General features: G+C 43.0%; 1 long non-coding RNA gene across 1 annotated transcript in view; it reads left to right on the forward strand.

Moving 5' to 3' along the window:
* Positions 1-10489: 10489 nt before the first annotated feature.
* The window catches only part of LOC138357172 (uncharacterized), a 96315-nt gene continuing 89880 nt past the window's right edge, over positions 10490-16924 (forward strand). The window contains exon 1 of the long non-coding RNA XR_011224851.1: positions 10490-10634. This is a non-coding gene — a long non-coding RNA (uncharacterized lncRNA). The remainder of the gene's footprint in view (positions 10635-16924) is intronic.

Consider the following 16924-nt stretch of genomic DNA (forward strand, 5'->3'; position numbering starts at 1 on the left):
TGTTCCATTATAGTGGTGTTCCAGTATAGTGGTACACTTTAGGGTGGTGTTAATAAGGAATACTATGAAACAATGACATATCCTGCCTGCACACTAGGCAGGCTAGCAAGTCTTCCTCAGAAGGTCTGAAGAACAAAACATACAAAATAAATGATCAGCAACATTAAAAAAAAAATATATATATGTAATATTCCTACTCTAACATTTAAATCTAACTAATTAAAAATAACAGGAAACATTATACCTAAGTGGGCATACCCTAAACATCTACTGGGTACCTCATGACCCACAGCCAAACGTATGAGTTATACAAGTTATAAAACATGGTAAAAATACAACAACAAGCCCCGCTCTCGATCCCGGTGTACTGCACTCTGCGTTTCCTAAGTCCCTACAGGACCGTTATATACAACCCCCCACAGGGGAAGGGGGAGATCTGCTGTTGCTACCCACCAAGAATGTACAAACACTCAAGAAATATTTCAAAAAGCTTGTTTAATGTTAGTTTGTTCGTTGACATCCATAAGTGGACTTTTTTTAATTCATTATTCACAACATTATTTAGTGTATGTGGGTTGAGGTTTGAGTAGATAAGGGTAGTATCGTCAGCAAACAATATAGGTTTGAGAATATTAGAGACATTAGGCAGATCGTTTATATATATAAGAAATAGAAGAGGTCCCAAGATGCTGCCCTGTGGCACTCCAACGGTAATTGGTAGAGTGGAAGAAGTTGTATCATTGATGGTTACATATTGGTGTCTGTCACTAAGATAGGATCGGATGTAGTCAAGGGCAAGGCCTCGGATTCCATAATGCTGGAGTTTAAGTAAGAGGTAGTTGTGATTAACAGTATCAAAGGCTTTTCTTAGGTCAATGAAGAGTCCAATCGGAAACTCATTTTTGTCAAGGGCTGAGTAGATAATGTCAAGGAGACTAATGATTGCATCATTGGTGCTCTTTTGGGACCGGAAGCCAAACTGGCAGGGGCTGAGTATGTCGAATTTTACGAGGTAGGAATAGAGCTGTTTGTAAATAATTTTTTCAAATATTTTTGATAGAATGGGTAGATTTGATATTGGTCTATAATTGTTTATGTCCGCCGGATTGCCTCCTTTATGGACTGGCGTTACTCTTGCTTTTTTGAGGATATCAGGGAAGGTGTGATACTCTATAGATTTGTTGAACAGTTGCTATCTAGTGACCTTTATTCTACCTCTAATTGTTTCAATTCTTTTGTTTACTTGCATTTATTGTTGTGTTTTGCCATAATTATTCTCTAATTTTAGCAGACTTAATACTTTGTAAGCTCTTATTGTATTGTTATATTGTTGTGTTTTGCTATAATTACTTTCTATTTTACAGCAGATTTAGTATTTATCTGTTCCTGTAATTGCTTATCTTATTGTATCGTGACATTATCTTATCTATATGCTTACTGATATTGATCCTGATCGAAATCTTCTGTCCCATATCCACACAAATCAGCACATTGATCATCATTATTGCAGGTATTACACAGCAAATCTTGCAAAAAACAAACTCCTAAATAGCACCTGCTTATCAGTTTACAACCAAAATGTTAGGTCACTTGGTAAACATTTTGATGATATAAATGCACTACTTACAGCACTAGGTACTAAATTATCATTCATCATTTTAACAGAAACTTGGCTAAGTAATGACTATACCCAACTCTACAATTTAGCTGGTTATAAAGCCATTCATAACTGCAGGCCTAATAAAAAAGGTGGTGGTACAGCAATATATTACAAAGATACCTTCATTTGCAATAGTGTTATTAGTGATAGAGATGACTATTGTGAATATACCTTTGCCAAGTTCTCCAGTAAATCCCTTAAATCCTCCCTGACTATCGGTGCCATCTATAGATTTCCTAATACCAACATAACTTTATTCTCTGACAATGTAAGGAATCTTATCATAAATAACAATCTCAACAAATATCACATCATTCTGGGAGGTGATTTCAATATTGACCTGGGTCTTCAAAACAACCCTCAAGTTGACTATTTCCGTAACAGCATGCACTCCTGTATGCTAATCCCCACAATCACCAAGCCCACCCGAGTCACTCAAACATCTGCCACTACCCTGGATCACCTATGGACTAATATAACAGCTCCCCTTACATCTGAGGTAATTTATGACAGAACAACTGACCACTATCCTACTTTCCTCATAGCAAACATTGACACATCACCACCAGAAACCAAGAAACTTTCATTCAGGCTACATAGTGAATCAGCTTTAGGCAATCTCTCTAATGCACTTCACAATATTAACTGGGAATCTGAATTTAATAATTCACAGGATATAAACTCATCAACTAACCTCTTTCTCTCCAAAACTCTAAGCCTCTACAACACTCACTGTCCCCTCCATACCAAAACAAGTTACTGATAAAAGAAAAAATAACCCGTGGCTCACAAGTGGCATAATTAAATCAATCAACAAAAAACATGAATACGAAAAGAAATTTAGGAGTGGCCTAGTTTCAAAGGAAGTAGTTAAAAGGTACTCATCAGTGCTTACCAGTATCATAAGAAAAGCAAAACTTTCATATTATGAGACTAGATTCAAAGAAGCAAAAGGCAACATGAAAAGCACATGGAATACCATCTCTAACATCCTGGGAACTAAACAACACTCCCACAACCAGATAACACTCTCTAAGGATGGCCTTACACCGTCATCTGACTTAGAAATGGCGAATGAATTTAATAGCTTCTTTTCATCGATTGGTGCAAGTAAAATCCCACAGACTCAGACACATATCAACACATATCTCTCAGGCAGCTATCCAAACTATCTTCTCCTCTCACCAGTCAGCCCGACAGATGTTGTGTCCATCATACACTCACTAAAAACCAAAGCTGGGAACATCAGTGAAATCCCATCCATTGTATACAAGAGCGCCTCCCATGCCCTTGCGCCACCTATAGCTCTGCTGTTCAACAAATCCCTTGAGTGTCATACCTTCCCTGATATCCTTAAAAAAGCAAGAGTAACGCCAGTTCATAATGGAGGTAATCCGGCAGACATAAACAACTATAGACCAATATCGAACCTACCCATACTATCAAAAATATTTGAAAAAATTATCTACAAACAGCTCTACTCCTATCTCGTAAAATTTGACATTCTTAGCCCCTGTCAGTTTGGCTTCCGCTCTCAAAAGAGTACCAACGATGCAATTATTAGTCTCCTTGGTATAATTTACTCAGCCCTTGACAAAAATGAGTTTCCAATTGGACTCTTCATTGACCTGAGAAAGGCCTTTGATACTGTTAATCACGATTACCTCTTATGTAAACTCCATCATTATGGAATCCGAGGCCATGCACTGGACTATATCCAATCCTATCTTAGTGATAGACACCAATGTGTAGCCATCAACAATATAATCTCTCCCATTCTACCAATAACCGTTGGAGTGCCACAGGGCAGCATCTTGGGACCTCTTCTATTTCTTATATACATCAATGATCTGCCTAATGTCTCTAACATTCTGAAACCTATTTTATTTGCTGATGATACTACCCTCACCTACTCCAACTCCAACCCACATACACTAAATGATGTTGTTAATAATGAACTAAAAAAGTCCACTTATGGATGTCAACCAACAAACTAACACTTAACATAGAAAAGACCTACTACATCCTATTTGGAAGCAAATCTACAAATGCAATTCAGCTTCAGATAGACAATGTAAACATTAGCAATAAAAATGATGGAAAGTTTCTTGGCATATTCCTAGACAAGAGACTCAACTTCAGTACCCACAAACAACACATAACTAATAAAGTCTCTAAAACAGTTGGTATACTCTCCAAAATCAGATATTATGTACCTAACTCTGCTCTCATCTCTCTATATTATGCACTAATCTATCCCTATCTCAACTATGGTGTCTGTGCATGGGGTTCAACAACTGCAAACCACCTCAAGTCCATCATCACCCAGCAAAAATCTGCTATCAGAATAATATCAAATTCTGCTTTCAGACAACACACAGCCCCCTTGTTTAACTCCCTAAACATGCTAAACATAATCTCACTCCACAAATTCTCTTGTGTCAACTACATTTACAAATCCCTGTTCTTAAATGCAAATCCTTGTCTGAAACTCTTGGACAGATGTAATAGGACCCATTATCACCACACCAGAAATAAATATATCTTTGATATCCCCAGAGTTAAACTTAATCTGTGTAAACACTCTATGCAAATAAAGGGACCCAGTTTATGGAACTCACTCCCTACTGAATTGAAAAGCTGTCCAACTTTTACATCATTCAAAATCAATACTAAAAAGTACCTAATTTCATCTTCATAGTTTTTCACTTTTTGCCTTAAAATTGCACTGTATCTATTGCTACCCAATCTCCCAACCTTTATGTTCCCAATTTGAACATCTTTACCATTGTGATCATATTGCTGTCTTCTTATATGTGCTGCCAATCTGCTGTATGGTGTTTATAAATCTTGTTTATCTGTATCTTTTGCTACCCAGTCTCCCAATCTTTATGTACCCAATCTGAACATCTTTACCATTGTGATCATTGCTGTCTTATATGTGCTGTCAATCTGCTGTATGGTGTCTATTAATCTTGTTTAAATTACTAATCAAGCTGTCAATGTAATCAATCAGAGCTTTAATATAACAATGTGCTTTAATATACTTACTAAGCTCTCTCATCTCATTTTTCTCTTGCAATGTATCTTCATCATTTATCAATTCCGATAGGAATTACCTACTTAAAATTATCTGCTAGATTAAGGACCTGCCGAAACGCTGCGCGTACTAGTGGCTTTATAAGAATGTAAATACTGTACTATCCAATGTATTCTCACAAACCCAATGTACCTTCTTGTATATATATAAATAAATAAATAAATAAATAAATAAATAAATAAATAAATAAATAAATAAATAAATAAATAAATAAATAAATAAATAAATTATGGTTGCCCTGCTTACTCTTCTGCTCTTCACCGTCTTGATGCTTTGCACCATACTGGGCTGCGCCTCAGTTCTGGTGCCTTTTGTTCGACTCCCGTCCTTAGCTTGTATGTTGACACTGGCTTCCTGTCTCTCCAGGACCGCCGTGATCGCTACTGTCTTCGCTATCTTGTTCGGTCCTTGCAACATCCTTCCTCTCGCCTCTGTCGTGCTTTAACTTTTACCCCTCCTGCAGTTCCTGTTCCTCTTCACCACCTCCCTCTGTCTGTCCGGTTATCTCGCTTACAGGATTCTCTTTCCGTTCGTGTTTCTAATGTTTCTCCTCGTGTTGTTCCTTCTTTGCCCCCGTGGAGAGTCCCCCTTCCGCAGCTTTGTACGTCCTAGACCCGCGTCACTAAAGCTATTACCCCTCCTACGGTTCTAAAATGCCTTTTCCTTGAGCACTTTTCTTCTCACTCCCGCTCCGTTTCTGTCTTCACCGATGGGTCCTAGTCTGCGGACGGTGTTGGCTACTCTGTTGTTTTTCCTGATCGCACTTATATGTGTCGCTTATCTCTGGAGACTAGCATATTTACAGAGGAGCTTTAGTAGTGCCCTCATGGCTCTCGGGTCCTTTAATCCGGTTCATCCCGTAGTTGTCGAGATCCAGCATTGGCTGTTTCTTGTTCACAGTAAGTTTAAGTCGGTTAAGTTTTGTTGGGTTCCCAGTCATATTGGTGTGTCTTTAAATGAGCGTGCGGATGCTGCCGCCAAGGAAGCTGTCCGCTCTTGCCCCGTCTCTCGTAAAGGTATTCCATATTCCGACTTTTACCCGGTTATCCATTCCTCCATCCTTACCCGTTGGCTGGCTTCTTGGTCGTCTGTTACTGGTAACAAACTCCGTACTCTTAAATGTTGTGTTTCCTCGTGGCCATCCTCCTACCACCGTAACCGGCGGTGGGAAACTGCTCTGGCGAGGTTGCGTATTGGCCATACTCGCTTAAAGCAATCGACAAGAAACATGAATATGAAAAAAAACTTAGGATTGGCCTAGTTGGAAAGGAAGTAGTAAAGAGGTACTCATTAGTGCTTACCAGGATAATAAGAAAAGCAAGGCGTTCCTATTACGAGAATAGATTCAAAGAAGCAACATGAAAAGCACATGGAGAGAGATCTCTAACATCCTAGAAGCTAAACAACATTCACATAATAAAATAAAAAATCTCCAAGGATAGTTATACACCAGCAAAAGAAGAATCCGTGGTTTAATAGGGAATGTATGAAAGCAAAGGAGCTGAACAAAAGGGCATGGAGGAACTTCCGTAATAACAGAACACCAGAAAGTAGAGAGAGATACCAGAGAACCAGGAACGAGTATGTTAGTGAGAAGAGAAGCTGAGAAAAGGTATGAAAATGATATAGCTAATAAAGGCAAGACCGAACCAAAGCTACTACACAGTCACATCAGGAGGAAGACAACAGTGAAGGAACAGGTGATGAAACTTAGGGTGGGCGAGGACAGGTACACAGAGATTGACAAAGAGGTGTGTGAAGAACTCAACAAAAGGTTCCAGGAGGTCTTTACAATAGAACAGGGAGAAGTCACGGCGCTAGGAGAGGTGGCAGCAAACCAGGTGACCTTGGAAAGGTTCGAAATTACAAGAGATGAGGTCAAGAAGCACCTATTGGAGCTGGATGTGAGAAAAGCTGTTAGGCCGGACGGAATCTCGCCATGGGTATTGAAAGAGTGTGCAGGAGCACTTTGCTTGCCACTCTCCATAGTGTATAGTAGGTCACTGGAAACGGGAGACCTACCAGAAATATGGAGGACTGCTAATGTAGTACCAATATACAAAAAGGGAGACAGACAAGAGGCACTGAACTACAGACCAGTGTCCTTAACTTGTATACCATGCAAGGTGATGGAGAAGATTGTGAGAAAAAACCTAGTAACACATCTGGAGAGAAGAGACTTCGTGACAACCCATCAACATGGGTTCAGGGAGGGTAAATCTTGCCTTACAGGCTTGATAGAATTCTACAATCAGGTAACAAAGATTAAGCAAGAAAGAGAAAGATGGGCGGACTGCATTTTTTGGACTGTCGGAAAGCCTTCGACACAGTACCCCATAAAAGGTTGATGCATAAGCTGGAAAAACAGGCAGGAGTAACTGGTAGAACGCTCCAGTGGATAAGGGAGTACCTAAGCAATAGGAAGCAGAGAGTTACAGTGAGAGGTGAGACCTCAGAATGGCGTGAAATCACCAGTTGAGTCCCACAGGGCTCTGTACTCGGACCTATCCTGTTTGATATACGTAAATGATCTCCCAGAGGGTATAGACTCATTCCTCTCAATGTTTGCTGACGACGCCAAAATTATGAGAAGGATTAAGACAGAGGAGGACAGCTTGAGGCTTCAAGAAGACCTGGACATGCTGCAGGAATGATCGAAGAAATGGCTGTTAGAGTTTAACCCAAGCAAATGTAATGTAATGAAGATAGGGGTAGGAAGCAGGAGACCAGATACAAGGTATCATTTGGGAGATGAAATACTTCAAGAGTCAGAGAGAGAGAGAAAGACCTGGGGTTATCACACCAGACCTGTCCCCTGAAGCTCATATCAAGAGGATAACATCAGCACCATATGCCAGGTTGGCTAACATAAGAACGGCCTTTAGAAACTTGTGTAAGGAATCTTTCAAAACATTATATACCACATATGTCAGACCAATCCTGGAGTATGCAGCTCCAGCATGGAGTCCATATCTAGTCAAGCATAAGACTAAACTGGAAAAGGTTCAAAGGTTTGCCACCAGACTAGTACCCGAGCTGAGAGCTATGAGCTACGAGGAGAGACTACGGGAATTAAACCTCACTTCGTTGGAAGACAGAAGAGTTAGTAAGGGACATGATCACCACATTCAAGATTCTCAAGGGAATCGACAGGGTTGATAAAGACAGGCTATTTAACACAAGGGGCACACGCACTAGGGGACACAGGTGGAAATTGAGTGCCCAAATGAGCCACAGAGATATTAGAAAGAACTTTTTTAGTGTTAGAGTGGTTGACAAATGGAATGCATTTGGAAGTAATGTGGTGGAGGCTGACTCCATACACAGTTTCAAGTGTAGATATGATAGAGCCCAATAGGCTCAGGAACCTGTACACCTGTTGATTGACGGTTGAGAGGCGGGACCAAAGAGCCAGAGCTCAACCCCCACAAGCACAACTAGGTGAGTACAACTAAGTGAGTACCTGCAACAGATCTTGAAACAACAACTGAATTTAATAGCTTCTTTTCATCGATTGGTGCTAACCTTGCCCGAAAAATCCCAGAGACTCAGACATATGTTACCACATATCTTTCAGGCAGCTATCCAAACTCTCTTCTCTCTCCGGTCAGCCCTCCAGATGTTGTGTCCATCATTCACTCGCTAAAAACCAAAGCGGGGAACATTAGTGAAATACCATCGATGGTATACAAGAGTGCCCCCCATGCCCTTGCACCACCCATAGCATTGCTGTTCAATAAATCCCTAGAGTATCATACCTTCCCTGATATCCTTAAAAAAGCAAGAGTAACGCCAATTCATAAAGGAGGTAACACGGCAGACATAAATAATTACAGACCCATATCAAATCTACCTATATTATCAAAAATATTTTAATTTTTTTTTTACAAACAGCTCTACTCCCTTATAAAATTAAATATACTAAGTCCTTGTCAGTTTGGCTTCCGCTCGTAAAAGAGTACCAATGATGGTATTGTTAGTCTGCTTGACTTAATCTTCTCAGCCCTCGACAAAAGTGAGTTTCCAATTGGACTCTTCATTGACCTGAGAAAGGCTTTTGATACTGTTAACCATAACTACCTCTTACTTAAACTCCACCAATATGGAATCCGTGGCCTTGCCCTGAAATATATCCGATCCTGTCTTAGTAATTGACACTAATATGTAGCCATCAATGATATAACCTCTATCCCACTCTACCAATAACTGTATGGGTGCCACAGGGCAGCATCCTAGGACCCTCCTGTTTCTTATATACATCAATGATCTCCCTAATGTCTCTAACATACTTAAACCTATATTGTTTGCTGATGATACTACTCATCTACTTTGACCCCAACCCACTCATGTTAAATAAGGTTGTAAACAATTAATTAAAAAAAAGTGTACTTGTGGATGTCAACCAACAAACTCACACTAAACATAGAAAAGACCTACTACATCTTATTTGGAAGCAAATCAACAAATGCAATTCAGCTTCAGATAGATAATGTAAACATTAGCAATAAAAATGATGGAAAGTTTCTTGGCCTGTACTTAGACAAGAGACTCAACTTCAGCACCCATATACAACACATAACTAAAAAAGTTTCTAAAACAATTGGTATACTCTCTAAGATACTCTCTAAGATCAGATATTATGTACCCTACTCTGCTCTCCTCTCACTCTATTATGCACTTATCTATCTCTATCTTACTTATGGTAGCTGTGCTTGGGGTTCAACCTCTGCAAACTACCTCAAGCCCATCATCATCCAGCAAAAATCTGCTATCAGGACAATAACTAACTCTACTTTCAGACAACACACAGCTCCTCTGTTTAAATCCCTCAACATGCTAAACATAAATTCAGTTCACACACTTTCCTGTGTAAATTACGTTTATAAAACCCTTTTTCTAAGTGCAAACCCTGTTCTGAAACTCTTCCTGGACAGATGTAACAGAACACATGCCCACCACACCAGACACAAATATCTCTTTGATATCCCCAGAGTCAAACTTAATCTATGTAAACACTCTATGTAAATAAAGGGACCTAGTCTATGGAACTTATTCCCTAATGACTTGAAAAGCTGTCCAACTTTTGCCATATTCAAAAATGAAACCAAAAAGTACCTAATTTCATCTTCATAGTTTTCTACCATGGGCTTTATCTTCACACTGTATCTAGTGCTACTCAATCCCCCAATATTTGTACCTAAGCCATATTACTTTAACATTGTAATCTTAGATATCATTTGATATCGTGGTTGTTGTATTGAGTGCATTTTCTACTGCATTATTCCTTGAAACTTTTCCTCGAAATGATCCTCATATTGTGCTTCAGTGAACCAATGTATGACCCTGAAATGCTATTCTCATGTATCTAGTAATCCTTGTTTCTTTATTGTGTATTATTCTGATCTGCTTTTGTGTCAATATTTCTTCAAATTACCTGTAAACATTTTTGTTGATTTTACTGTAATTATTTTACTTAAAATTATCTGTACCTGTAAAGAAAAGCTATAAAATACCTGGTAACATTTTTTATCAATTTTACTGTTAATTTATCAAAAAAAAAAACTGTTAGTTTAAAGACTTACCCGAAACGCTATGCGTGCTAGTGGCTTTACAAGAATGTTAATTCAACTTATTTTCTATATTCTCTGTTAACCTCCAGTGTAACTTCTTGTATAAAAATAAATAAAAATAAAATAATAAAAATAACAAAACTTTTATGATGGGTTCAAGCGACGATTGAGTAGTGCGCAAAGCGTCCCTCACCTGTGACGTCACAGCGTCATCCGCCGCCAGGAACATCAACAAAGCGGTCAGTTTGTGGTCCGTGCAGTCAGCAAGAAGACAAACGCTTCATGCAATCACGCAAATATTATCGTAAGTAAACACTTATATTTTATAATATTATTAGATTCTGGTGCTGGCTATAGTGCTGGTGTATTGAGAGGTGACGGGCAGTGGTGGTGTATTGAGAGGTGAGGGGCAGTGGTGGTGTATTGAGAGACGAGGGGCAGTGGTGGTGTATTGAGAAGTGAGGGGCAGTGGTGGTGTATTGAGAAGTGAGGGGCAGTGGTGGTGGATACAAGACACTCCGTACATTGACAACATCGCACACTAATATTTTTACCACTTCGGACACCAGCTTTCGACGTTTCGCATATGTGTACGTGTTCCATATTAAAACGACAATATAATGCTATTAACAATTAAAATCTTATACTTAACAGGCATATAGTTATTAAATGAAATTTAGTGATGTAATAGACATAATCCGGAGTTGGTAAGGACGCCGCCCGCCAGCGTAAACACAACACACCCGAATGCCCACAAACACGATACAACGCACAAAACACAACACTAATATCAGTTTTTGGATAAACTCCTTTTATATTTATTATGTGAGAGTTATACTTGTATAAAATGATAACTATTATAGGTAAGCGCCTAATATTTAATATTAATCAATAAAAAAGAAGTCAGAAGCCACACGCCTGTCTGTACATGTCTTTTGTGTAAAAGTATTTTGGGCGCTCATGTACTTGTGCGCTAGCTGGCGTTCACAACTGTTCTCGCCTACAAGCATTAGAATTAAACAAACGAATTTATTTTTTCATTTATTTACAAGAAGAGAAGGCTACCCTGGAGTCTGTAATATTCATCTGATCACTGGTCTCCCATTTGGTCCTCATTGCTTTATCTTACAATTATTGAATGTCAATAACCGTATTATGCAATTTCAATTTCTTCTATTTCTTTCTTTATTATGCACCCCATACCCATCCCGTGGGCGGTGGTGTAAAAGGATTACAGAGGCACATAATCGGTTCAGGAACTGAACCCTCTAGTTCGTTTAGCTAAGCAAATAACAATGTTTGACGCTAGTTACAAAATTATTAATGTTGTATACACATGTACACACACTCATACTGCAACCCGTTCTCACAAATTCGTAAAGTCAATATTGACTTATTAACTACGTGCATAGGTGATATACTAAACATAATAGATACCCCTAAAAAGATTCATAGAAAACACCGACCTTACCTAACCTTGTTAGTATGTTAAGATAAGCATCTTATTGCTTCGTAATTACAATTATTACTTAACCTATACCTATTATAGGTATAGGTTAAGTAATAATTGTAATTACGAAGCAATAAGATGCTTATCTTAAGATACTAACAAGGTTAGGTAAGGTCGGTGTTTTCTATGAATCTTTTTAAGGGTATCTATTATGTTAAGTATGTCACCTATGCACATATTTAATAAGTCAATATTGACTTATTAAATTTGCGAGAACGGGAATTTGCGAGAATGCAACATACATGTACATATACGTATATACGTATATATATATATATATATATATATATATATATATATATATATATATATATATATATATATATATATATATATATATATATATATATATATATATATATATATATATATATATATATATATATATATATATAATATGTCGTACCTAGTAGCCAGAATGCACTTCTCGGCCTACTATGCGTGGCCCGATTTGCCTAATAAGCCAAGTTTTCCTGAATTAACATATTTTCTATAATTTTTTTCTTATGAAATGATAAAGCTACCCACTTCATTATGTATGAGGTCAATTTTATTTAATTGGAGTTAAAATTAACGTAGATATATGACCGAACCTAACCAACCCTACCTAACCTAACCTAACCTATCTTTATAAGTTAGGTTAGGATAGGTAGCCGAAAAAGTTAGGTTAGGTTAGGTTAGGTAGGTTAGATAGTCGAAAAACAATTAATTCATGAAAACTTGGCTTATTAGGCAAATTGGGCCTTGCATAGTAGGCTGAGAAGTGTGTTCTGGCTACTAGGTACGACATATATATATATATATATATATATATATATATATATATATATATATATATATATATATATATATATATATATATATATATACACATACATACATACATACATACACACGTATACAGTGTGTCCTCACTTGAACGAACTATATGGGGCGAAGCCGATTCGTTCCAGTGCGGAATTCGTTCCATCCGTCCGGCCCCAACAACCTTCTTATTTTTTTTTTTTTTTTTAAACATATGCCAGGACACATTAGTTTGTTTCTTTGTTGTGTGGTGCTTCATTATAATATCTTTCATGCTCTTTTGGTGTCAATAATAATCTGAGATGCGAGAATCACCATCCCCCACCCCACTCACACCATCCTCCACACCACCCACACCATCCTCCACACCACCCACACCATCCTCCACACCACCCACACCACCCACACCATCCTCCACACCACCCACACCATCCTCCACACCACCCACACCATCCTCCACACCACCCACACCATCCCCCACCCCACTCACACCATCCTCCACACCACCCACACCATCCTCCACACCACCCACACCATCCTCCACACCATCCTCCACACCACCCACACCATCCTCCACACCACCCACACCATCCTCCACACCACCCACACCATCCTCCACACCACCCACACCATCCTCCACACCACCCACACCATCCTCCACACCACCCACACCATCCTCCACACCACCCACACCATCCCCCACACCACCCACACCATCCCCCACACCACCCACACCATCCCCCACACCACCCACACCATCCCCCACACCACCCACACCATCCTCCACACCACCCACACCATCCTCCACACCATCCCCCACACCACCCACACCATCCCCCACACCACCCACACCATCCTCCACACCACCCACACCATCCTCCACACCACCCACACCATCCTCCACACCACCCATACCATCCCCACACCACCCATACCATCCCCCACACCACCCACACCATCCTCCACACCACCCACACCATCCCCCACACCACCCATACCATCCCCCACACCACCCACACATCCCCCACACCACCCACACCATCCCCCACACCACCCACACCATCCCCCACACCACCCACACCATCCCCCAAACCACCCACACCATCCCCCACACCACCCACACCACCCATACCATCCCCCACACCACCCATACCATCCCCCATACCATCCCCCACACCATCCCCCACACCACCCACACCATCCCCCACACCACCCACACCATCCCCCACACCACCCACACCATCCCCCACACCACCCACACCATCCCCCACACCACCCACACCATCCTCCACACCACCCACACCATCCTCCACACCACCCACACCATCCTCCACACCACCCACACCATCCCCCACACCACCCACACCATCCTCCACACCACCCACACCATCCCCCACACCACTAACACCATTCGCCCCCACCACCCACACTCCCCACACCACCACCCACACACCCCACACCACCACCCACACACCCCACACCACCACCCACACACCCCACACCACCACCCACATCATCCCCCACACCATCCCCCACACACCCCACACCACCACCCACACCATCCCCCACACCATCCCCCACACACCCCACACCACCACCCACATCATCCCCCACACCATCCCCCACACACCCCACACCACCCACATCATCCCCCCACACCCAAACCACACCACACCACCCAAATCATACCACACCACTTACACCGTGTATTGAAGCAGCAGGCTTGGAAGCGTCTCAACTCGCCCGACAAAAAAAAATGATGGGTTGACAGGTCTCCTCTCACACCTCCAGGACCCCCCCCCCACCCCCCAGGTACCCGGCCATACACACCACAATGCCAAGTCAGCTATTGTTTTCTTCAGGAAACAATAAAACGTGTTAGTGATTAATAATGTATATTAATACACGAAAATTAACATATTTTGGCATAAATATTTTACAGCTAAGATTGAGATTTATAATAGAGTATGAATGAGAGGTTTGGCAACCATGCGTGGTCACCACCCTTCTCTCTCCACTTCCACCTCCCCTGACAACACCTTCCACCACTGACCCCACCTGCCTCTTTCCACCACCTGCCTCCCCTGACCCCACCTGCCTCTTTCCACCACCTGCCTCCCCTGACCCCACCTGCCTCCCCTGACCCCACCTGCCTCCCCTGACCCCACCTGCCTCCCCTGACACCACCTGCCTCCCCTGACCCCACCTGCCTCCCCTGACCCCACCTGCCTCCCCTGACACCACCTGCCTCCCCTGACCCCACCTGCCTCCCCTGACCCCGCCTGCCTCCCCTGACCCCGCCTGCCTCCCCTGACACCGCCTGCCTCCCCTGACACCGCCTGCCTCCCCTGACCCCACCTGCCTCCCCTGACACCACCTGCCTCTTTCCACCACCTGCCTCCCCTGACCCCACCTGCCTCCCCTGACACCACCTGCCTCTTTCCACCACCTGCCTCCCCTGACCCCACCTGCCTCCCCTGACCCCACCTGCCTCCCCTGACCCCACCTGCCTCTTTCCACCACCTGCCTCCCCTGACACCGCCTGCCTCCCCTGACCCCACCTGCCTCCCTTGACCCCACCTGCCTCCCCTGACACCACCTGCCTCCCCTGACACCACCTGCCTCCCCTGACCCCACCTGCCTCCCATGACACCGCCTGCCTCCTCTGACACCACCTGCCTCCCCTGACCCCACCTGCCTCCCCTGACACCACCTGCCTCCCCTGACCCCATGTGCCTCCCCTGACACCACCTGCCTCCCCTGACCCCACCTGCCTCCCCTGACCCCACCTGCCTCCCCTGACACCACCTGCCTCCCCTGACCCCACCTGCCTCCCCTGACCCCGCCTGCCTCCCCTGACACCGCCTGCCTCCCCTGACACCGCCTGCCTCCCCTGACACCGCCTGCCTCCCCTGACACCACCTGCCTCCCCTGACACCGCCTGCCTCCCCTGACACCACCTGCCTCCCCTGACACCGCCTGCCTCCCCTGACACCACCTGCCTCCCCTGACACCACCTGCCTCCCCTGACACCGCCTGCCTCCCCTGACACCGCCTGCCTCCCCTGACACCGCCTGCCTCCCCTGACACCGCCTGCCTCCCCTGACCCCGCCTGCCTCCCCTGACACCGCCTGCCTCCCCTGACACCGCCTGCCTCCCCTGACACCGCCTGCCTCCCCTGACACCGCCTGCCTCCCCTGACACCACCTGCCTCCCCTGACACCGCCTGCCTCCCCTGACACCACCACAAATGATGCCAGCCACCTCACCAAGGCCTAACGTTCACACGACCTGTGCTTGTTTTATTGGCCTCCTCAAAATTTATAGGTATTAGTACAGTACGTAGGCTGTTAGAGGGAGGGAGGGATGGATCCAGGAAACAACCCCCCCCTCCCACCCCCCCCCCCCTCCCAATGGCTCAGGGAGCGACCGGCCGGCCACACAATGCTAGCTGTTATCTACACCCCAATTGTATTAAAAATTCTGTGAAAAGGAAATGTGTTCAAACTGTTTAAAATATGTACTGTATATATTACAATTTTCACCATTATTATTGCTCCAATATGACTTTTTTCTAATAAAAAGGCTATTTTCAGTGTAGATAATGCGATAATTATCATTAAATTGACTCTTGGCATCTGACGACGAGAGGAGAGTGAGTGGTCTCTGTGGTCAGGTGGAGGAAGGAGGGAGGGGGCGGGGGAGCACGTGTTGCCTCCTGACAACAACTCTCTCACCAATGCCCCCCCTGACACTATTTTATCACCATTTCTCCCTAGAAACAATGGGTAGGGATAATAAAACACTACATAACTGTTTACACTCTGGCGAATCATAGTTGATGACAGCCAGCTCTGACGCTCGGCCTCGGTGACCGCTTGGACGAACATTCCTCACTTAATCGAACATTTGTATGTTCCACTGAACATTTGGTACCGAATTCAATTTGTTCGGCTCTTCCGGGAATTCGATAGAGCGGGGTTCGTTAGTCTGAGGAAGCACTGTATACGTATACATATATACATACACATACATATCTAATCACCTACACAAATACACACATCAATAATCTTTGTGTCACAAGTGATCAACAAGAGGCTCACAACAGTCACTATAAAAGGCACTTTACATCTATAGTGAGTCACACAGTTACTAGTCTTGCTGCACACCCACCCAACTGGGTGGCAGCTTTACAGTCATGTGCTCCACACCCACCCAACTGGGCGGCAGTTTTACAGTCATGTGCAGGCATTACCTACAGTAAGCAAATTTTGGATACT

Source organism: Procambarus clarkii, chromosome 76 (genome assembly GCF_040958095.1).
Source record: "Procambarus clarkii isolate CNS0578487 chromosome 76, FALCON_Pclarkii_2.0, whole genome shotgun sequence".
NCBI classification, from domain to species: domain Eukaryota; kingdom Metazoa; phylum Arthropoda; class Malacostraca; order Decapoda; family Cambaridae; genus Procambarus; species Procambarus clarkii.